Source organism: Cervus canadensis, chromosome 5 (genome assembly GCF_019320065.1).
Source record: "Cervus canadensis isolate Bull #8, Minnesota chromosome 5, ASM1932006v1, whole genome shotgun sequence".
In the NCBI taxonomy this organism is placed as follows: domain Eukaryota; kingdom Metazoa; phylum Chordata; class Mammalia; order Artiodactyla; family Cervidae; genus Cervus; species Cervus canadensis.
The window spans coordinates 66,573,578-66,598,805 of NC_057390.1; the positions used below are offsets into that span (position 1 = coordinate 66,573,578).

The 25,228-nt window shown below is 37.7% G+C and overlaps 1 protein-coding gene across 3 annotated transcripts in view; it reads right to left on the reverse strand.

The window, feature by feature from the left end:
- Positions 1-25,228, reverse strand: part of LCLAT1 (lysocardiolipin acyltransferase 1) — a 203,317-nt gene that overhangs the window by 54,672 nt on the left and 123,417 nt on the right. The gene's annotated exons all lie outside the window — the stretch shown is intronic.

Sequence of the window (25,228 nt, forward strand, 5' to 3'; positions counted from 1 at the left end):
TTGATCTAAAGACTAGTGGTGGGAAACAGGGGATCAGTTAGCGTGACTGAAAGAGCACACCATTCAAGGATCGATGTGCAGGTAAAGTCTTCCAAGTAGGTGGCCAAGGTGCTTGCTTAGGATCGCTCCTGTATTTCAGAGCATTAAAACAAAAGCTTTCGGTTACTATATGTGTATGATACATAGAAAGGAAGAAAGAGAAAGGCATTCGGGAGAAATGATTAGATTAACTGGTCGTGAAAAGCTCTTAAATGAGACACAGAACCAATGATTTTGGACAAGTTCAGAGTTTAGAACAATCCCCAGTGCATGTGTGTCCAGGTAGAAACCTAAGACGGCCAAAGATGAGCAGGATCTCAGTCCAGGATGAGGAGTAAAGAAAGCATAACAGGTTACCTCTGACACAAACCTTATCTCTTTAACCATTTTACTAAAGACTGGCTTCATGAAAGAACTTCTCAAGGCTTTCTAACTCTTGGGGTTCAAATACTTGACCTGGTTGTATTGTGCAGAAAGAATGAAATAAACACTCTTCTGGAGGGGGCATTTTCCAAGCTGCTAGTAAGATTCAATAAGATCCACCATAGTAGAAAGTGTCTATGATTTTAAAAGGTCAGTAATCTACAGTGCTGTACTGTTAAGAGAGTTGCAAGGATAATCTCTCACACACACTTATCAGCGCATTATTTCCTGGTAAAAACCCAATAAACCTACTGTAGCCTAAGGCTGGAAATCCTTTTGAGAAAGAAACTGGGTAGATAGCAACCAACCAGTCCCCTAACAGAGTTTTTGCACTAATAGCCTACTGTTGGCGTTGGCCCCAAATCTCTCTTGTTCCCAAATTTATGCTATTCCTTTCTTTTGTAGTTTTTTTATTTATATGATCAGTTCAGTTCAGTCACTCAGTTGTGTCCAACTCTTTGTGACCCCATGGACTGCAGCACACCAAGCTTTCCTGTCCATCACCCTCTCCCGGAGCTTGCTCAAACTCATTTCCATTGAGTTGGTGGTGACATCCAACCATCTCATCCTCTGTCATCCCCTTCTCCTCCCACCTTCAATCTTTCCCAGCATCAGGGTCTTTTCCAATGAGTCAGTTCTTTGTATTAGGTGCCCAAAGTATTGGAGCTTTAGCATCAGTCCTTCCAATGAATATTTAGGACTGATTTTCTTTAGGATTGACTGGTTTGATCTCCTTGGAGTCCAAGTGACTCTCACGAGTCTCTTCCAACACCACGGTTCAAAAGCATCAATTCTTTGGCACTCAGCTTTGGTTATGGTTCAATTTTCACATCCATATATGACTACTGGAAAAACCATAGCTTTGACTAGATGGACCTTTGTCGGCAAAGTAATGGCAGATAGACTGAAAACCACAATCACAGAAAACTAACCAAACTGATCACATGGATCACACACAGCCTTGTCTAACTCAGTGAAACTATGACCTGTGCCTTGTAGGGCTACCCAAGACGGATGGGTCATGGTGGTGAGTTCCGACAAAATGTGGTCCACTGGAGAAGGGAATGGCAAACCACTTCAGTATTCTTGCCTTGAGAACCCCATGAACAGCATGAAAATGCAAAAAGATATGCGACTGAAAGATGAACTCCCCAGATCAGTAGATGCCCAATATGCTACTGGAGAAGAGTGGAGAAATAGCTCCCAAAAGAATGAAGAGGCTGAGTAAAAGCAAAAACAACACCCAGTTGTGGATGTGACTGGTGATGGAAGTAAAGTCTGATGCTGTAAAGAACAATACTGCATAGGAACCTGGAATTTTAGGTCCATGAATAAAGCTAAACTGGAAGTCAAACAGGAGATGACAAGATTGAACATTGACATTTTAGGAATCAATGAACTAAAATGGACTGGAATGGGTGAATTTAATTCAGACGACCATTTATATCTACTACTGTGGGCAAGAATCCCTTAGAAGAAATGGAGTAGCCCTCACAGTCAACAAGAGTCCAAAATACAGTACTTGGGTGCAATCTCAGAAATGACAGAATGATCTCTGTTTGCAAGACAAACCATTCAGTATCACAGTAATTCAAGTCTATGCCCCCACCAGTAATGCCGAAGAAGCTTCTATGAAGATCTACAAGACCTTCTAGCACTAACACCAAAAAAAAAAAAAGATGTCCTTTTCATCATAGGGGACTGGAATGCAAAAGTAGGATGTCAAGAGATACCTGAAGTCACAGGCAAGTTTAGCCTTGGAGTACAAAATGAAGCAGGGCAAAGGCTAACAGTTTTTCTAAGAGAACACACTGGTCATAGTAAACACCCTCTTCCAACAACATATCTCTTATGTCTCTTGACTCTATACATGGACATCACCAGATGGTCAATACTGAAATCAGATTGATTATATTCTTTGCAGCCAAATATGGAGAAGCTCTATACGGTCAGCAAAAACAAGACCTGGAGCTGACTATGGCTCAGATCATGAACTCCTTATTGCAAAATTCAGACTTAAATTGAAGAAAGTAGGGAAAACCACTAGACCATTCAGGTATGACCTAAATCAAATCCCTTATGATTATACGGTGGAAGTTACAAATAGATTCAAGGGATTAGATCTGATAGAGTGCCTGAAGAACTGTGGATGGAGGTTCGTAACATTGTACAGGAGGCTGTGATCAAAACCATCCCCAAGAAAAAGAAATGCAAAAAAGCAAAATGGTTGTCTGAGGAGGCCTTACAAATAGCTGAAAGCAAAAGGCAAAGGAGAAAAGGAAAGATATTTATGTGATACACCAACTGAATTATACTATTTACAAAGAAATTACATACAACATCTATGTCACTTTGTTGGTATGTCTCTGGCACTGCACTGGAAAAAAAAAACAAAAACAGAAACCCTGCCAAATAACTTAAATGCTTTCATTAAAATGTATTATTTTCTGCATCTGTTAACTTTGGAATATGAAGTTTGCACCACTGACCATGATAAATGGGTTTGTGCTAAACCAGTCATATGCATGTGAATAATGAAAAATATTTTTGGGTGGGAAGTTAACAGTCCACATGCAATTAAACCCACAATCTTGGTCTTATTGGTCTTTAACCAAAAGAAATAATAAATATACTGAAGTAAAGTAAGTGTTCTGCTCCGGTTGTTTTACCACTTCAATAATTATCTTCACTCGCAGAGGAACTTTAGTGTTGAAAAATCGCCCAGAAATACGACAACAGTTCTTGGCATGTAGTAAAAATATTTGAAAAGTGATAGCATACCATATTCAGACTTAGAATCCCAAAATTTAGGCTCTCTCCTGCAAAACTATGCAGACCTATTATTTGAAGGCCTTGGTATACATATCACCTTGATATAAATAAACCTTGTAAGGTATTATTTTTAAATATACCTAATTAAGGTCAGCAAAAGCTCAGTGTAGCTGAGTCTTGATGGATGGATAAGAACAGTGCTGGTGAACAAGGTCAACTATTCCAGTTGAGAATGAGCACAGTGTGTTCAGGAAGCACTGAGAATTCTAGTTTAGCAGAATGAAGATAAGGTGGAGGTATCAGGATAACTCAAGTTCGAGCTTGCACATAACTGTACTCAGTTCATTAGTGACTGGAATGGAAGATGAAAACTTAAGAAAAATTCTAGGTCTCCTATAAAAATCAGGAAGAGAAAGAGACAAGGAATGGGAAACCAAGTAAGAAGGAAGAAAGTCAGGAGCTTGCTGTACACTGGTTAATAATTTATCACAGAACAGTACCTAGAAAGAAAACAGATATGAGATGGGAGAAATTCCATACTAAGAAATGGGTGTATACCAGAAAACAATGAAAACTGATTCTCTTGAAGTTTCAGGGAATAAAAGATATGTAAGAAACTTATTCATAAAAAAAGCTAGGATGAAAAATGATCTTTACAGAACACAGAAGGAAAAAAGGTCAAAGACAAACCAATAAAATTTACAGGCATCATTTCTGAAAACTAGAATAATCGAGGGGATAGCCTTTAAGTTCATGATTTATGGGGGGAATATATGTGTATATAATGCTCATTTTATGTTTCATTAAAATAAGAGGATTATATAACAAGATTCCAGTATGGCATAAATGTTGTAGATACCTTTAAAAATGTCCAATGCTTTGTTTCATTGTTTATTCCTAGAGAAGTATTAATTATGTAGTTAAATTTCAATTAAAATGGAATTCCTGAGACAAGAGTAGAAAGATGGGAGATCAAAATCTTATACATTATGCAAAGAGACCTTCCCAAATAACAGTTAATCCAACAGAAAAAAACTGGCCACTTTGGTATAAATACTTGGAAACTGTGATTTTGAAAATGTATACAGACCCCCACACATGTTATTAAAGGACTCTCAGTAAATGAGGCTAAATGAAATAGCAATACAACTTGACGCCAATTAATAAAACCAGTAAGCCAAAAAAGGAATTCTTAGAAGAACTCTAGTCTGAGATTACCTAACAATCAGTTATCTGACAGATTTTTGATCAAAATTTTCAGGGTAGAATCTAGATGGTGGGTACATGGGTGTTCACTGTTAATTCCTTTGAATTGTGCTGTATATTTTAAATTTTTCATAAAGAAATATTGTATAAAAACCAACTAGGTGAATTGACAGGGCTCTGTGAATACAGAGAAAACATGTATTCTGGCATAAACAAGTTTCTGAAACTTTTGATTATTTTTCCTTAATTTTAGAATAACATACACACATAGAGTAAAAAATCAAATAAGCACGATAAGGCTTATGATGAAAAATGGCACGCCCCTACCATATCTTTGAATGTGTGGGGGGAATAAAATGGAGAGTCATGGAATGATGATCTTAGAATTTTCCATATTCTGATGAAACTCATAGGAAGTTGTTTTCTAAAACACAGGCAGCCTAGTACAGCAGCAGTTTCTTAGTGGTGCTTTGAGACAAGAGAAAAAGGAGAAAGCTCAGCTGACTAAGAAGACAAAACAATAATCTCTGAGACCTGAAAATGTGTATCATTGTCCAATCCACTGATTAAAACCCCAGCCTGAGTAAATATTACATGAGAGGACTGGATTATATTTCCTCGAAAAGTGATTCAGGAAAAACTTTGTATTAGTCTCTAACTAGATAGATGCTAGGATCAATCTCAGGTAAAATCTATAAGGAAAATATGCCATTTGCCAGACTTTTAATATTTTCATATGGAACTTGCAGACATATTAAGATTTAATCGACCAGCCAGATTAACTGGCTAGTGATACTATTTTTCAAAGGCGATGATAAATTCTAATTAAATAATCCCAACAATAACTTAAATGAACAATTTACCAAGCACAGGAAAAGTATTTTCTGAATATGACTTTCTTTGGAAAGACAAAATATAATCAATCTGATATTTTACTGACATTTAATATTGAATTGTATTATTTTAAAGTATAATAGTCTCAATAATTTTTAAGTCTAGGACTTACTTCATTTTGGCTTAAGTAATTAGATAACTGAAAATTGCATTGGATTTCTTGAGTGTTAACTTACATGAACTGAGAATCAAAAAGATATAAAGGTGAATGCAGAGGTGAGGGGCAGGTAGGTAGACTGATACACAGTTAAATATCACTCACGGAAGTCCAGGAGATACAAAATCAATTCCAGGTCTATTAAGTTTTTATCTAAGTCCAACTTGGTCATACAAAACACATTTCATTGTAATATAAATGTAAAAGTAAATGTCTTAGTTTTCAAATAACAAATATGGTTGACAAGAAACAAAGAATTAGAACATTATCCTAAAATAGTTAATTTTGTTGTATAGAATCATAAAAGGGTCAAGTCAGGGCAACACTGAAACAAAAATCAGCGTAAGTAATAAATATAATTCTTTTTCCTAATGGGGTCTTAGATTTAGCTCATTTCATTTCACAAAAAGTGGATTTTCAAGTGTTGAGAACGATTTTTGAGTAACAGTTTTGAGATACATCTACTAAAATCCTGGATTAAAATCAACCACCAGTGAATGCTCTGTCATAAATAATGATTATTAGCATGATCCATATGCCACAATATACTTATCTATTGGATTTGATTTGAAATTATAAAAGTTTTTCAACTAAGCCTTTATTGTCCAGTCTTTAAACATTGAGGATAGGGAATTCAGGAGCTCTTTAATTTGAATTAACTGGGCAGAGCTATTTCCCAGTTCAGATTGCTTTAAGAATGGCATTTTGATTATTTTATGTATATCTTGTAAAAGGAAACAGCTAGTAGCACTTTGGCAAATAACAGTTCCTAATGGACATACCTTAATAAATAAGTGACTCTGTTGTTAACATTTGTAATCAGTCCAGTAACTGAATGGATATAAATGGATGCTATTAAAATGAAGCAGATTAAACAATCCTCCAGCAGTTTTATTCACACAGTTCTCTGCTTTGCAACCCCTTTCCTTATACATGAAATGATGTATTATAAACAATATAATTCATTCTGAATTGAGCAAGTCACATTCATAAAGTTTCACTATACATGACTAACTATTAAGCTAGGAAAAATATTTTATCTATCAAAATATTTAATATTCCCTTCTATTAATGAGTTCTGATTCATTTCTGATATGTTCCATCACTTTTCAAGGTGCATGTTGGAAAATGAGAAACAGCTTGGAGAGGGAAGAGTAGACAGCATCCATCCATCCACATTTATGGAGTGCTTGGTAGGTGCTAAGCCCTGTGCTGAGATGAAATCACAAAGATGAACAATAACTCTTACGATATTAACAGTCTAGTAGGAGAACAGGCATATAAATAAACAAATCACTATATAAAGGAAGCTGAGCGCTGAAGAATTGATGCTTTTGAACTGTGGTGTTGGAGAAGACTCTTGAGAGTCCCTTGGACTGCAAGGAGATCCAACCAGTCCATTCCTAAAGGAGATCAGTCCTGGGTGTTCACTGGTAGGACTGATGTTGAAGCTGAAACTCCAATACTTTGGCCACCTGATGCGAAGAGCTGACTCATTTGAAAAGACCCTGATGCTGGGAAAGATTGAAGGCAGGAGGAGAAGGGGACGACAGGATGAGATAGTTGGATGGCATCACTGACTCAATGGACATGGGTTTGGGTGGACTCCGGGAGTTGGTGAGGGACAGGGAGGCCTGGCGTGCTGCAGTTCATGGGGTAGCAGAGTCAGACACGACTGAGTGACTGGACTGAACTGATACAGCCAGTATAAGAATGTACTAGATACAGAGACATTCAAAGAAAGAAATATAATGGAAGGGATGAGACAGGTAAATACTTACTCTATTTCTTTAAAAAAAAAAAGAGAGATGAAATGGTGTAGTATGTTATTAATTGTTCATGTTTGTTCCCTTAATAGCCTGTGGGCTTTAGATCATTAAGGAAGATAGGCCTATGTTTTTTATTAACTTGTAGTTTCAGGGTCTGATTATAGGGAGTGCTCAATAAAACTTTTGCAGGATTATTTCCTCTGTTACTATAACATTTCAAAAATAACACAAGAATATAATATACTTGTTTTTAACAGTTGTACACACTGATAACCTACATTTGAAAATTAAATATATTATTTTATTTAATGCAATAAAAATAGTGCCAAAAGGACTTTCATTTTTTGCCCTTAAAGGGTCCAGTATAAATAGTCTAGTTCTTAATTCAATGCTAACCTCAAAGCTTGGGTGCTACAATCTGAACCTGAACAGTTACTTAGTAATACTTAAGATGTGTTTATGGAACACTTTAGTATGGCCCAGGTAATGAGCTAAATTCTTTACACAGACTGTCATTTATGTTCCCGACAATAATCCTAAAAGGTGGGTATCCTCATTTTACAGATCTGATGAGGGTAGTTCAGCAGGTGGAAAGTAACATTTTTTTCTTCTATGGTTGCAATACATACATTTTAGATATACAAACTATTTGTACAATGTACTAATCTGAGGAGATAGCACCCTTTTACCTGCTAATTGACAAATGCAAAGAAAACTGCATGTCAGCTACCCAATTTTACCTCTAAGTTAAAGGACTGAAAAGAAGGGAACATTTAGAACATTAAACCTGTATCATCACAGCATGCTTTGATGTTACATTAGTGTATTTCATTAGTGGTATCTGGACAAGTAATGTCTGGCACATTAATTAGCCTTGGCTAGGCATATCCTTGCTGGTTTACAGGTCCTTACTGTTTTCTCTGGCTTTAATATGATTTTGGCAACCTTGAACTTATTTATGTAAAAATAAATTGACCTGACCCTTTGGCATGCTCAAGGATTTGAGTGTTCTATGTATATTTAATATTATTTCCATGTTACTACCTGCTGCTAGATAATTAGTTCTTGAAACTCTTCCTGAGTTTCAAGCAGTGAACACATATGATGATCTGTTTTAGCGTCAAATTTCCAGTCCAAGTTTGTAATTTGCCTATTAATTTCTCTCTGCTATGTGGGAGCCATGCTTCATCACTCCCAGAATATATATGAGGACCGACTGTCACATTAACAGTGGCTAACAAATAGGCGTATTACATCGTGGTAGAACAAATCAAATCTCCTTTCTAATGCATTCTTCACTTCTTTTAAAAAATCAAGTGACTTCCTTGCCCTCTATAAAGCTGTTTCAGCTAATGGATAGGTAAGCAACTAGCTTTTTTCTTCTCTAAAAGGCAGTCTCTCAAAAGCCCTTGAGTATTTTAAGATCAGTGGGAGAGGTTCAAAGTGAATAGCTGACAAAAACTATTTTAAGTGGTGTTTTAAGCCACATCTTTACCCACAAATATTCTGGAATTAGGAGCAGTTTGGAGGAAAGCCCTTTTTAAGCAGAAGGATCCAGAACTCTTACACAGGAGGTTCCGAGAATCTTGTCTAGATATTCGTCTACGAATTGAATGATTCTATGAGTGAAATCAAATACACCTGAAGGGCAGAGCTGAAGGCAGATGTCCTTGAACTCTCAATCATAAGGAAACATATTTAATATCACCCCTGTTTCAAAACAATTCAATAAGATAAAATTGAAAATGCCATATATAAGAGAAGCTGGTTACAAGGGATCTTTCTCAAATGCTGGACCAACAACAAGAAAGAATCCTACCCTGTTGCTAAATATTCGTCAAAGACAGCAAAAGAACCACAGAAGCTTGTAAGAGCAACAGAAGACCCAAAGGGCACTACTGATACAAATCTAGTGGGTGAAAGTTCATCCCTTTATAGTAGGATACTCTGATATAGCAAATATAAAATAGCTTTTATTTAGAGTTTATCTATCTACAGGTATACAAATCTGGGGTTTGTGTTGTTGCTTTGATTTCTAGTGTAATACATAAACTCGATTCACTCTGATAATATTAGTGCTTAAAGAACATACATCCAATTTCAGTAGTTTTATAATTTGAGAATTAGGGGAACAGGAGAAAAACACATTCTTACTCAGCTGCATGTCTAATTTAAGTCTTCAGTAGACAGCAATACACTACCCCCTTTCTCTACTTTTTACTCAACATGGCACCCCTCGTAGTGCTTCTCCAGGTTCAGAATAAACACACATTCCAGTACCACTCCTTCCTAAATTCAACCAATTAAAAATAAATAGAAGCAAGGTCACCATCCAGTTCTGTTGCAGAGGACTCTAACATGATATCCTAGAACTCGTGTTATTGTGCTGCATGCAAAAACCCCAGAGAGATGACAACATTTTGTTCTCAATAAAACTAAATGTGGAATTTGAAGACATAATATTTAAAGATTCTGAAGCACACTGTCATGAAAGAGCTATGGCAGTAGGAAGTCCCAAGGGAACCTGAGATTTAATATCTGATGAACTGGAAAGCAGGCCAATTTGCTAGAGGTTTGATTTGCCAAATAACCAATTTGCAGAATTTACAAAATGTACTCTTTACCAAAATCTTGTTTAACTATCCAGTTCGTAGCAATTCAAACTGGAAAGGAAAAAACTTTTTTTAAATAACTTTTGACAACTTCTGAGGTTTTGATTGGCTTTCATTGACTATCTTATTAATTTGCTACAGCTGGACAAAATTGAGGGGGAAGAGGAAGAGACTGAAAGGTAAGGGGAGAGTCTGAAGCGTCAGGGTCGTGGAGCTCTGGTTCCAATGGCTGTGCTGGCCTCTCTGATGGGACTTTGCTTCCACTCTTCTGCCCCCTCTCAACCGCTACTTATGTGAATGTATGGTCTGGAAGAGGAAAGAGACCCTCTGAAGAGGATGTCTGGGGCCTAGACACAGGGCAGAAACTGGTGAGAAGGAGGCAAGGTGCTTTTCCCCAAGGACTGAGTCCCGGGGAAAGAGAAAATTCTGACTGAAAGCTCAAGAACTCTTTCCCGGAGGGACTTCTGCCAGGATGCGGGAACACAGGGCTGCCTGGCCCCTGTAGAGACGTGGAGCCATGCCTCAGGCAGCGACCCAGTGTCTCGTGCCAGCCGCGGGGTGACCTGGTCATGGTGCTTCCCTGCGTGCACTGCAGAGCAGACTTCTCCCAGCGGGTCAGAGCCCATGAGACAGCAATACTTGGTAATTCTAGTGGACACTCGGAGAGAAATGACAAGGTTCAGCAGCCAGGTTGGAGGGGGCTCCAGATGGGACTTTCTGACATTAGTCCGAGCTCATCTGCACCTCTGGGCCAGGAAGACTTGGCAACATACTTTTTAAACATTGTTCTTGAATTAAAACCAAGTTGCTCCACAGCTCTGCTGACACCCTGATTTCAGATTTCTAGGAGAAAATAAATTTCTGTTGCTTAAAGAAAAAAAAAAAAAAAAAAAGTCAGGGATTTCCCTGGTGGTCCAGTGGCTGACTCTGAGCTCCCAATGCAGGAGGACTGAGTTCAATCCCTGGTCAGGGAACTAGATCCCACATGCAGCATCTAAGACCCAACACAGCCAAATAAATAAATAACAATTTTTTAAAAATCGAGTTTCTCCTCTTCTAATTGAGACAAATTATTTGTCTACAGGGAGAACTGTTCAAAGAATTTGCCTTAAACAATTGAGTTCTTCATACTATATACATTGTTAGGAAAGGGAGGAAATTATAAACTATTCAGTTTTAACTCTTTTATACCATTTAGTTTTCATTTTCTCTTAGATTATTTGTCATCTTACTCTCTGAAAAAAATAAATTAGATAAAAAGCCTATTCTAATAGATGTAAAAACCTTATATTACAAGAGAACTTTTCAGGCTTCAGAACTTCAGAAGATAAGTTGATGCATCAAAGTCTGTATCTCTGAATCACAGAATTTTAAATTCAGGACAGTCAGTTTCTATTTAAAGTTCCCCTAATGTGTTTTCTATTTCTGAGAAACTGTGTAACAAATACAGTCACTAAAAATAATCTCTTTGAAATTACAGTAACCGCGTGAGAAAGACGCTGCATTCTGTAGTCTCAACGTTATTTTTTTTAAAGCACTACCATGTTTAAAGCACTACCAAGCCAAAAATTGCTGAGAATTTTTATAAACAAAAAAGCTGAAGATTCTTGAAATTTCAGAAAATCATCAAGCCTTACTGAGAGTTGGGAGAGATCTCAGAAGTCTTCTAGTTCTATTTTATCCTCTCCCCTAGTTCTCAAGGCAGGGGCTGTTTCTAGAAGGGAATATCTACCACAGTCAAGTGTTGGTGGGGAGGGCAAGAAGGGACAAGGTCGGGGTTTTATGAAACTGGGGAGACTGTCCTGGTTCAGTTGAATGTGGGCGTGGGAGACTGACTGCAAACCTTGTGAAGCTGCTAGGGGTAAGGCTCTGGCGACAGTGTCCACAGCTCTTCTAAGAAGCTTGTGTATGAAAGGAAGAAACTGAGCTAAAGGTGTTACCGTGTAGATGAAGTATGAGGATGTCTGGACCAGGGTGGAGTGGAAGGCTAAGAGAGGTGCTAAGTTTCTTCTCTCCCGTGAAATGAGGGTTGAGGCAGAGGATGGAGAGGTTTGATATCTGAGAAGGGTAAAAGTTGCCATATTTGGACACAGAAGGCTCAGAAGAGAATCAAGTTTTGTTGTTTTTTTTTTTTAACTCCAAGGTGCATTACATTAGAGTTGAATTAAGATCGTAAGGTAGTAAGGTGTGACAATGACTAGTTTTCCCTCGAGAAGACAATAGGAAAGTACCTACCCTGCTGCTGATTGAGAGAATTTTTCTTATCTACCTCCTATTTCTCTTACAGAGATTGTGACTTGGCTAGTACAAAGCCACTCTAATATCTAACACTTTACCTTTATTCATGTCCTTCAAGGAAGCCTCGAGTTTTTAAACACAGTGATGTTGGTAGCTTATCGATTGGTTCTTCCTTTTTCCATGGGCATCAAAGAACATTGTTGGAAAGAAAGATCACTAATACTTTATGGTGTGCTTGAGCAGCAAAGGACATCACTGAAGAAATAAGAATTTATATCAGTCTAGAATAGCTTAGCCAGTTCTTACGGATTCTAATCATTAAGGAAGTCTAATAACCTAAAAGTAGAAAAAAAAAGTCACACTAATTGTCATCACAGAAAGATTTTTTTTCTGTAAGTTGCATCATCAACTGTGATCAATTTCAGATGACAATTATAAGAAGACATCCAAAGAACCTTCCAGAATACTGTCAGAGTGTGGCCATATGCCATCAATCTCTACACTATACAAAACAATGATCTTCTTTAGCCTTCTTTAAGACTGGCATCTGTACCTACAAAACACATATCTTGAATGTATTCATTCAAGTCACCAAGAAGCACTGCCCCACCGCCAAAAAATAATGCCATTCTAGATATGAATCAGATCACCAGAATAATTAACAACAAAAAAAACCCAACTGAAACAATGAAGCTGTTTTTTGCTATATGTATTGAGGACTGCAAAAACAGGGAGCAAGAGCAGGGTAGTCAACAGGTTAGTAGTGTGGAATGTGAGGTTCATGTATGCAACTGCAACACAAACTTGGTGTCTTTTATAAAAATTTAAGTATAGTTGATTTACAATGTTACATTAGTTTCAGGTATATAACATAGTTATTCAATACTTTTTATAGATTTGCTCATTTAAAATTAGTATAGAATTTTGGTTATATTCCCTGTGTTGTGCACCATATTATCTTATTTATTTTACACCTAAGTTATATCTCTTAATCACCTTCCTCTATCATTCCCTTCCTCTAACCATTCCCTACAGGTAACCACTAGTTTGTTCTCTGTATCTATGAGTCTGCTTCTATTTTGTTATATTCATTCATTTTATTTTTTAGGTTCCACATATAAGTGAAAACATACAGTATTTGTCTTTCTTTGTCTGACTTATTTTACTAAGTATAATATCCTCTAGACCTACTCATATTGCTGAAAATGGCAAAATTTTTTAAAAATTGAATTATAGTTGACTTACAATGTTGTGTAAATTATTGCTATATAGCAAACTGATTTAGTTATACATGCACATACATCTTTTATATACTCTTTTCCATTATGGTTTCTCATAGGATATTAACTATAGTTCCCTGTGCTATACAGTAGGACCTTGTATATATCCATTTTATATATAAAAGCTTACCTCTGCTAACCCCAACCTCTCCTCCATCCCTCCTCCAACCCGCTGCCCCTTGGCAACCACCAGTCTGTTCTCTATGTCTGAGACTCTGTTTCTGTTTCACAGATTCTGTTTCTGTATCATTTGTGTCATATTTTAGATTCTACATAGAAGTGGTATCATATGGTATTCATCTTTCTCTGACTTAGTATGATAATCTCTAGTTGCATTCATGTTGCTGCAAATGGCATTATTTCACTCTTTTTTTATGAATGAGTAGTTGTTGCTGTTACTCAGTTGCTAAGTCATGTCTGACTCTGAGATCCCAGGAACTAAAGCACACCAGGCTTCCCTGTCCTTCACTATCCCCAAGAGTTTGCTCAAACTCTTGTCTACTGAGTCAGTGATGCCATCCATCCATCTCATCCTTTGTGGCCCCCTTCTCTTGCCCTCAATTTTTCCCACATCAGGGTCTTTTTCAGTGAGTCACTCTTTATATCAGGTGGCCAAAGTACTGGAGCTTGAGCATCAGTCCTTCCAATTACTATTCAGGGTTGATTTCCTTTAGGATTGACTGGTTTATCTCCCTGCTGTCCAAGGGACTCTCAAGAGTCATCTGTACCACAATTTGAAAGCATCAATTTTTTGGCATTCATTCTTCTTTATGGTCCAACTCTCACATCCATACATGACTACTGGAAAAACCACAGCTGTGACCATATAGACATTTATTGGCAAAGTGGTGTCTCTGCTTTTAAATGACTGAGTAGCATCCCACTGTATATATATACCACATCTTTATCTATTCATCTGTCAATGGATATTTAGGTTGTTTCATGTCTTGGCTATTGTGAACGGTGCTGCTGTGAACATAGTGGTTCACATCTCTTTTTGTATAGATATGCAAATAGCAAAAATTCTTTTTATGGCTGAACAGTATTCCACTGTGTGTATAAATGTGTATGTCTATATATATTTATATATACTACATCTTTATCCATTCATCTGCTAATAGATTGTATCCATATCTGGTTAAAACTGAGTTGTCTCAATATTAATACAGTTAAATGGCTATAGAAATTTAGGGAAAGAAGAGATTACTTCTAGATGATAGCATCTGGAAGGTGCATGGATGAGGTGGCCACAACTAATAATGATCCTCTTTAGCTCATCTTCTTGACCATATCAAATATCTCTATTTAATAATTTCAGTAGGAAAAACAAAACAAAGCTAAAATACTAAGTGATTATCCAAAGAAAATACCCGATACCATACATACACCAATACATAGGAACCTGAAAAATCCAAAGAGTGGAAATTTAACATTATAGGTAGAAACTAGCACAGAAGTGATAGTAGTTTTGGCAAAATTTCTTTTCCTCTTTCCTCTGCATTTTATTCACTTCACTGGCCTAGTCTGGATGTGTCAGCAGACAGACCTAGAATTTGAGGGTTTTATCTGTTGTGACCACTTCTTCTCAAGGTGAGAGTATGACATTTTAACAGTATCTTACCAGATACTGTGCTGGGGTTGAGATGGGAAAACCTGGATACAAATGGATGGACCAGTATCACTGAAATAAGGAAAAAAAATCAAGTGTATGTTCTCTGAGCTTTTGGGTATGGGCAATGGTGATGGGGAATACTTCTATTGCTATGGTGATGTAGAAGTCAATATTTTACTGCATTTCAATGAAAATAATGAAGCCTATGATCTTGGAGTTGAATTATGATTGCTATTTGTACCTCTATGTCCATATGGCAAAAGAGGCAATTAGAAGCATCTGAGAAACTTCTATTTTAGCTCCTCAAATGAATAATGCCAAATGAAATTCTGTAATGTAAATTAAGATCTAAATACAGAGTTTTATTTTATCAATAAGCCACAATAATATCCTCTGAATTGATACCCAATAAATGACTAGTTGTATCTCTTAGCTAACTTAGCTATATCTTAAATTTGTGTAGGCCAACACTTTAAAAACACCTCCCCCCTCAAGAGGAGCTAATTAAAGTACAAAATGAAATTAACTGGTTCATAAAGAGGTCCATCCACCATTCTCACACAATTTGGTGGATTTGCTTCATTCACTAATTTATTCATTCACTTTTACTGACCGATAGAAGAGCACTGCCCTAGGCAGAGAAACAGAAACAAAGACAACTGGCAAATTCATGATTCTTACCCCCCCAAAAATCTAAAATCTAGGAAAGAAGATAAAATACACTTGCAAGTTACATGATTCTTAAGAGTGGTTCAGCTACTGTAGAAGACTACAGGGTGTCAGCTGAAGAATTCAAGAAATGATCTACCTGAGCTGGGTATAAGAAAACGGTAGTTCTGAAGAAAGGTTGAAGAGACAAGACAGTTGTAAAAGGTGACAGGAAGGAAGGACTGAGACCGGGGCAGGCAAAGAGAGTCTCCACTTTGGCTGAAGCTTTAATTATTGTGGGAAGCCAGACTGGGCCTGGAGCGTGAGCTCAGAGAGCTCACCACTGCTTTTACTTGTTTTTATCACCTTCCTTTTCTCATTTCCTACAGCAACTATTCCAGACTCTCATCATTCACCTCTGCCCCCATCTCTCTCCATCATAAGCATCACATTACCACCTAACCTCTGACCTGACAGAACAGTCTTTCATCCAAGCACCTCTCTCTTACCCAAACCAAAATGTATATTCAAGCTCAGCCATGCTTCCTGCCTTAGAAAAGGAGGAATCCCTTTAATTTTGTTTCTGTTCCTAATCACTCCTGATTTCTCAGAAAACTTGCTCCATCAATCCATTTCTCTTTCAGCATTTCCACTAATAAATTTCCTCAGCCTTTAAAAACACTCAACTTCACTAGTAATACTTGATATGGCTTCCTCTTCTGCTGATTACTCCAGCAAACTCCCTGTAGGAAGCACCTAAACTTGCTGTCTTGACTCACTAACATCAGTCTTCACTCCACACACATCTGGTTTCTGGCAGCCCTAACTCCTGTGAAACTACTCTAAGGTCAAAAAATGCACTCTAATGCTGCACCCAAAGGCTGCTTCTCTGACTTTACATCCAAAAATTCTATTGGCACCTAGAATTTCAGATAAGTTGATAATATTTTAGAAAAAGAATCCCTCAAATTCAATGAATATTGAGCCTTGCAAATCAGCCAACTATTGCTGAAGAAGATTGATTTAGATGAAATCATTATTTACTGATATTTATTAAGGGACTCCCTATCTGGGTTTCCAACTTTAAAAACATACTTTAAGGCATAGCTATTAAAAGTATGAACTGGGGTATTACGGGGTAGGGATTAAGTTTTATGGCTAACTCTGTAGGTCACCAGAGTGGCAGTCACTAAGTAAATGGTCCCATACACAAAAAAATTGCAATATAAAATCATGGCCATTTACAGCCATATACAGAAAAGGCTAAAAATTTTTTGTCTAAGTCTCAAAACTATTTGTAAGAACACAAATAAGACATTTCTCCAATGATTCTTTCTTAGGGAACAGCTTTGTAATTAGGATGAATTATACTTTTTTCCCTACGATATGCCATCATGCAGTCTGCAAATACCTCTCTCATAGATCAAAAAAGATGTTTCAAAAAACGAAAAACATGAGATGCAGTCACTTTTACTGAGTCTTCCTTTAAGCTGAATATAATTAAGGCAGAAATCTCAAAATGAAAGACTATTTTGGGATGACTATGATGACGGAAAGCCAATAGATCTTATTTTATCCGAGAACAAGTAGTAAATTGCTTAGGAAGATAATCAACTCTTAGAATACTAAGAAGGGAACAATTTACTCAAAAAGCCCAGAATTTTTACAAAGTAACAAAAACTACCTTCACAACTTCTACCATTTCTGACTCCTTTTGTTTTTCACTTTGTTAAAAGTGAGATTTCACAACAACTAAGACTATCTCTCTAACTCTTATCACTTAAAAAGATGAACTCTGGTCTGAACTCCAGTTAGGCCAGTCTCCATCACTGGATCTCCAACCCCGACTGTACTCTCCCAATATCTTTACCAAATCAAATGCCAATTGTTGCTCAGGATCTAAGTCAAAGTCTGGTTCCCTAAACTCTCCCCTTGTTCTGCCAGTTCTTATCGACCCTTCTCTTCTGCCTGGTGTACTGTCTCCATGGTAACTGATCATACACTAACTTTCCGAATGTGAGCACAGGAAGATGCTCATCATAAATTTTTACTCTCATGCTGTCAGCAGCATGCCTTGATCATATAGGATTATGTCTTTTAAAGAAAACAGTTTGGGGTTCCACGTGGGAGACTTTGATAGAACTTTTGAGACTGTGGTACGAAAGTTTTAAAATCCTGTATTCATAGTTTATTTATGATTTACATCTTCCCCATTTCCTCGTAGATTTAAAATGGCCTTTAACAGAAGATAAAAACATGGCTCACAGTGCCAAAGTCGGGTATTAAAATATGTGTGTGCACAGGGCTTGAAGGAAAGGCATATTATTATCCAAGCTAAGAAAAACTGCTCTAATCAAACATAAACCTTAACAGTGACCTTCTCAGAAGTCAAGGCATAGTCTTCCTAGATTTTGCTCACTGCATTAAGCTTTTGGTGATTTACAATGGTGATGCGCTAGCTTATAGGAGAAAAGGAAGTGTCAGTCAGTGTCTTTTCTGGGCACAGTTATCACTGCTCTTGGGGAGCAGACCTGTCTGAATTTGGTTAACTAGCACTCCTCAAAGCTGAACAACAAATTATTCCTGTTTTTGCAGATTGCACTTAGACATCATTATTAGAAAAGATCTACCATTTGGCCCTGATATGCTTCTAGTCAGGAGAGGGACTTCACACTATTGGTGTGAGTACATGGAAATTATACTTTGAACATGCTTTTCTGGGTCAGAGGACTTAGTTGTTTTCATCCAGAACAGAATTTTAACAATGACAATAGGTTCATAACAGTAATCTAAATGAAGTTTCCAAATAGTTAATGAATTAATTTTTGTTAAAGACATTATTAATAATACCCTCTTATTTGTAAAAATATCTTTAATATGTTGATTCCAATATTAGTTTTCTTAATAATTCAAGCCATTGAGACACATGTGCTTTCCCCTCCTATATAACTCTATTATGAGAAAGCAGGTGAATTAGAAAGTTACGAACACACTTTTCACATCTTACATTTCGTGAACTACAGAGGGGCCAGCTTGGGATAACTGCACCAGGGCTTGTTTTGCTCAGTCCATCTATGACAAAGTGCATTTGGGTGCTCTTAGCGATCAGATGATAAGCAGGGGAATGGCTATATAGTAAAATATACAATAGCACATATAAATGTAATAATTTTATTTTATATGAAATATTATGTGAAATAAAATGGAAAAACAATTCTTTCATTTAGAAAGCCATTCAGGTAATTTTCAACATTAATAAGCAAATAATTTATATACTTAGTTTCATGTGCTTGTGGGACTGATTTCTGGTTGGAATATATGTTTAAAAAGTGGAGGCACATGAACTTGGCTTACATGTGCACACACATAAGCACACATGCACACACACACCAGCAAAGGTCAGTATTCTTTTAAAAATACCTTTGCAATACTCAAAATGAGCATCAGTTCATTTAAAAACAAAAAAACAAAATAAGAAGAGGTCCTAGCATCTGCAAAATATAGAAAAAAAATATTTTGTATTTAATTATTTTAAATAAGGAAGGAAAAAACCTATCAGGCAAATCTACAAAGCTAAAAGAGAAAGGTACCTTTAAAAGTACTGAAATGGACATGTGCTCAGAAAAAAGGACAGGCCCCAAAAAGAAAAATGATACATCCATGATGAAATTATACACTATATAAAACCAAAAGGCAGACATAATTTCCTGTTCAAAAGAATTTCTGTATGAAAAGGCCCACAGCAGTTAGATTCAGGCCAACATCTCGGTGTTGAGAAATAACTTTGATTTTCAGATGAACAGGAAGATAAAGCATATTGTTACATACACTGTGTGTATGCACTGAAACTCTTGTTCTGCTTCATTATAAGGACATGAAGATTGAGTGTTTAGCTGCCAGGTGGTGAGATAACACCGTGAGGGCAGAGCTGCTAGCGTTCTCTGCTCTTGATTCATCTCTCGCCCTAACACGTTCAGAGTGAAAAACTGAAAGATTTTAATGTATGTAACAGTATTTTTTACAATCAGATACAGTCTACAGAAAATTATCACTCAAAGAAGTTCCACAAATTTTACTTACAAAGCTTCTTCCACAATTCTAAATTTTAAAATAAACATATTTTGTGTCAGCTCTCAGCATTTTTCAGTGTACTACTTTTAAGATAATAATATAAACATTACACAGAGTACCAATACTTGTATATAATTTTCACTCATTTATGAAAATGATAATCTTCTAACCAATAGGAAAATATGTATTTTGAGAATTTTTAATAATGGTGTCATAAGACATGAACTCATCACCCAGGCCTACCTTTCACATTATGATAAATAACTACCTTGACATTTATCATAGCTGGCCAGTGTTAAGAGAAATAGTACATAACCCAAGAACCAGATTTCTCTCCTACTGAATTCAAGTGGTACAGAGAGGCAAAAGTCTGCAGTGACTGTCTTGTGAGGGCTATCTCAGAAGCTTGAAACTGGTTGAGTAGAAATACTAATAAACCAGGCAAACATTTAAGAACTACAATTCTGTACTGATTTTTACATGATCAAATGCCAAGAGCTGGTCATCTAAGTTACAAATAATATTCTTCTGTATGTCCCTTCTAATAGTATAAATAATATGGAAAAAATCAGCCTTACATGTATCCTGTAGTAGTTTAAAGCAAAACAAAACATGCAACTGTCTTAAGATGGCCTTTTTTAAAAAAAAATCAACTGTGCACTGGCCTTACATGTGGCCCTGTAGCACTGCCATAAATCTCACCTCTGCTAAAATGAAGGGGTCTACGTGGAGTGTCTGATCTCTAGACTGAACGTGGTAGAAGGCATTACTAATCACAAGTGCATTAACAAGCATGTGAGGTGCATTTGTCTATCTGTGAGATACTGAAAATAGTATCTACAAAAGTTTGTACAAATCTATACTGAGTACCAGTAATATTCATGACACTAGGACCTCAGATATAAAAACAACAAGACAGTATCTACCCTAAATGAGCTCAGGGTCCAAGCTGCTGCTGCTGCTGCTGCTGCTAAGTCGCTTCAGTTGTGTCCGAAATCTGTGTGACCACATAGACGGTCCAAGAGAGAGATTAAAAAAAAAAATCACTGATTAAAAAATATGGAAAAAAAGATTAAGACAAATGCACAGAGTATGATGAGAGTTAAGAGGAGAGAACCTGATCAGGAGATTGTCTGAAATGGAAAAGACATTTGAACTGCTTTGAAGGACCAAGAAGAGCTACCCAGATGACTGGGAACAGTGCAGGAAAAGAACTAGCATGAGAAAAGCATGTCCCACCTGTCTGAAATAAAGACAGGGCATAGAGTTACAGCAAGAAACACGACCAGAAAGGCCACACAGACAGGGACTGGGCTTTGGGCAATGGTCTGCTCTCTGTGCAAGGCACCATTCTGTTAAACATTGCCAGCAATATCACATAAATTGCAATTGTTTTCTGCAGGTCACACTGGCCACCCTCAGTTCACAGGTACAGTCACCTTCAGCTCCTGCGTAAAATCTCAGTAGAGAAGCCTACTTCCAGCTCCACCTACAACTAAAGCCCTTGGACTAGAACTTAACTTATGATACAAAATATGCCTTATGAAGAGTCACCAGAATCTGTACAAATCAATTCTCATCCAAAGCTCATGAGTTAAATACCAATTGTGGAGAATGGTTTAAAGGACATGCAGCCTCCCTATACCTTTAGTTAAAACAATGTCTTGACCTCTTACGAGGCTGCTTTTACTGAACTGCTCTTTCTCATTCTGCCATTAGCCAATGTGGGCAAGCACTCTGAGGCTATGTGGAACACTGAACATAAAGATGCTGTGAGGCTGCTGGTCACCACAGTGCACAATGTCCTCGGTGAGGAACCAAAGAGCTTTAGTTTCGTAAATGGGCATGCTTTTTCCGAGCATGTGGTTTGCTTTATTTTTTCAAAAAAAAAAAAAAAAAAGATAAATCCTGAGGATACCCTTGGGCATAAGTAGACTGGACCATTAGCCCCATGGCCAAGCCTCATGGGAACTCAGGAACAGTTGCTCACTCAGGCCTCAGAGGGAGAGGAGGGAACAGGGTTGTGAACAAGGAGATCATCGGGGTCCAGTGTAGTTAGTTCTAGTGGCTGGGTCACCTGGACATCCCCCAAACAGCTGGAGTTAACAGTCCCAACTGAGGTCCTCTGCAATTGGAGGGGCTCAGCTCTTTGACATTTATCCTCCAAACAATCATCTTCCTCTTCAATGTTAATATCCTTTAGCTTCTTTTACTCAAGGGTCCTTTTAGTTCCTGTTCTCATCATCTTCTCTTCTTCCTCCTCCTCACTACCACTGCGTCCTCCTTTTTCTTGTTTTTTAAAAAAATGATGATTTATTTGTTTGTTTATTGGCTACACTAGGTCTTTGTTGCTGGGTGCAGGCTTTCTCTAGATGTGACGACGAGCAGGAGCTACTCTTTACTGCGATGCACAGGTTTGTCATTGTGGTGGCTTTCTCTTTTTGCAGAGCATGGGCTCTGGGGCACACAGGCTTCAGTAGTTGTGGCTTGTGGGTTCCAAGCGCAGTCCTAGTAGTTGTGGCACATGGGCTTAGCTGCTTCACAAGATGTGGGATCATCCTGGACCAGGGACCGAACTCATGTCCCATGAACAGGCAGACAGAATCCAATTTCCCACCAGAGAAGTTCCTTTTCCTTCTTAAATGGCTTCTGCCTTCTAATACCTTCTGGTTCCTCTACAGCTTTTAATTATGTCTTCTATCAACTCATGACCTCTGCTGTTTCTTGGCCTTTGCTACCCTACCGTCCTCTCTCTACATGTCTTTCTGCTTCGGAGGCATATGATTTACTGTAATCTTATGGCCCCTTGTCAATGATAACATTTGGTTCCTTTATTTATAGAAGGTGCCAGAAAGCACAGGGCCAACTGATAGACCCATATTTTATAGGAATATAGAGCTTATAATATATCTTACATATATAATAACCTTCTAAGAAATACTTTGTCTATTAAATTCATACCTTTATTGTCCCTTTACCTTAAATTTTTTTCTTATGTTGTGCTGCTGCTGTTATCATAATACACATATTTATGTTTGCCACTTTAAATCAGTATTGAACCATAGCAGGGTATAAACTACCTCAACCAAATAGCAATCGGTTCAAAAAATCTGAAGAGCATCTTTAATATGCCAGGCCTGTCCTGAAGTCTAGGATAAAAGCTGTCAATGGACCTGACCTGATCCTTATGGTCAGGAAACTGAGAATTAATGGACAAAATGGATAATTAAATAAGTGACAATATCACAGGAAAAAAATGTTTATATAGGGCAAATATAGTAGGAAAAGCATTCACATAGAGAACAAAGAAGTCTCAGAATAGCTGGAAAGGCTTCCCAAATGAACATGATGTCATCTAGGCTGCAACCTTCAGGCTGAGGAGGAGAGGTTCTGCTCTAGGGGAAGGCTGAGAGTGTTGTGTGCCCTGGGTGAGGAGAGGAGATCAGCATGGCTAGGACAGTGGGACAATCAGAGATGGCAGTTGGCCAAAAAGGTAAGCAAGGACCAGGTCACATGGGGCCTGGCAAATCAGTCAAAGGAGAAGATTTAACCTTGGAACGTGAAACCTGAAACCATTCGCCAGGAGCTGACAGAATCCAATTTGCACTGTAACATTTATTGAGTCCTTGCTATTTTTCAGGCACTGTGCTAAGTGCTCTTGGCTACTTCAGGTGGCGCTGTTGTAAGGAATCCACTTACCAATGCAAGAGACGTGGGTTGGATCTTTGGGTTGGGAGGATCCCCTAGAGGAGGAGGCAGCAACCCAGGCCCAGTATTATTGCCTGGAGAATCCCATGGACAGAGGAGCCTGGTGGGCTACAGTCCATGGGGTTGCAGAGTCAAACACAACTGAGCAACTAAGTACACACACACAAACACGTGCACGGGCTAAGTGCTTTACATGCCTGACTTTACTGAATCCTCAAGAATCATATAAAATCACAGGAAGTAAGCACTGTTATTACACCTATTTTACAGAAGATGAAAATGAAGCTTAATGAGAGAAATGGATCTGACCAGCTACATACTTCCTAGTCCCAAGGAAACCAGGATTCGAAACCAGGTCTTTTGACTCTAGGCCCCAAGTGCCTAATGCAGTGTGCTGTCACATTCACCTAGAAGTGGCCTGATTGACAATGATGATGATGATTCCACGGTGTGAGGACTAGAGAAGGAAATGCAGTTTAGGGCGAATGATAAACTCAATTATAAGCATATTGAAATGCCTGCACAAATTCCATGTGGCAAAGGTCACATATATGGCTCTGAACTGGGTGGTTCTGAACTAAAGATTTAGAATTAGGAGTCACGAGCACATGGATGATTATCTGAGCCACCACCCTGAATGACATGTCCCAGGGAGAATGCGTGGCATAGAACAAAGGAGTCTGGGAGACCCTTATGAGGAACACAGAAAGGAATGAAGAATCTGCAAAAAAAAGTCTTGAGGCCAGAGAAGTAGGAGAAAAAATGAAAAGCCAAAGGGAGAGCATATATCAAGAAGAATTAACAGTGCCAAATGTTGCTAAGAGGAAAGTAAGATAAAAGCATGAAGGTATTCATTAGATTCAGAAATAAAATCTTTGCCCTTAATGGTTTAGGTGACATGGCTGTTGCTGTCCTTTTAGGAAGGTAAGAGGTAAAATGTATTAAAGTGGCTATTAAGGGAAGTGCTAAGTCCTATTAGAGAGGAAAAGGATATTCAGTCCAGATGTCTGCCAGGCAGGGGAAATGAGAATGGACCCTTAGATGAAGATCATTAAGGGAAGAATAGCATTTGGAGGTTAAAGATAAGAGCAAAACCAGGCAGGTTTTAGCCTGAACAGATATAACCAGAGGCAAAAGTCACAAAGCATAAGGCACAGTCAGGAATAGTCCATTAATTCAAATAGGTTGGCTCACACTGCATAAAGTTTAAAAAATAGATTAGAACCACATTATAAAAAGTCCTGACTAAGGAATATGGAAGTAATGCAAATATTTAAATGTTTTTTCTCCCTGGAAAATTCCTCATTATTCTTTCTCGGCTCACATGCCACCTCTTCCATGTCAAAAAGGACTAACTTTTCTGTATGTGCTTAAGTTACTTTTTATTCATATCTCTTGAATGATAATGCATTTTACTCAGCAATTCATGTAACATATGTGCCCAAGAAACATTTTCTGAACAAACGAAAACACACATAATTACATTAGAGTCATACATTATGAAGACCAACTGTTAAATGTGTGCAATATGGATTAGCAAAGACGACACCAGAGGCAGACCAGTGAGAAAGCCTGGAAGACTGAAAAGACCCCACTGAATGGGGCCACTGTTGGAAATGTAGGAAGTTTCTCTAAGAGATGCTTCCAAGGCAATATCATAGAATTTGGTGACTGAATGAAATGGAGAGGAGCATAAGACAAATATTTTTTTTTAAACTTAAAAAAAAAATATACCCTGGACTCAGTAATTAGATTTGGAAATATATCCTAATGAAATAATTAGAGATGTACACACACTT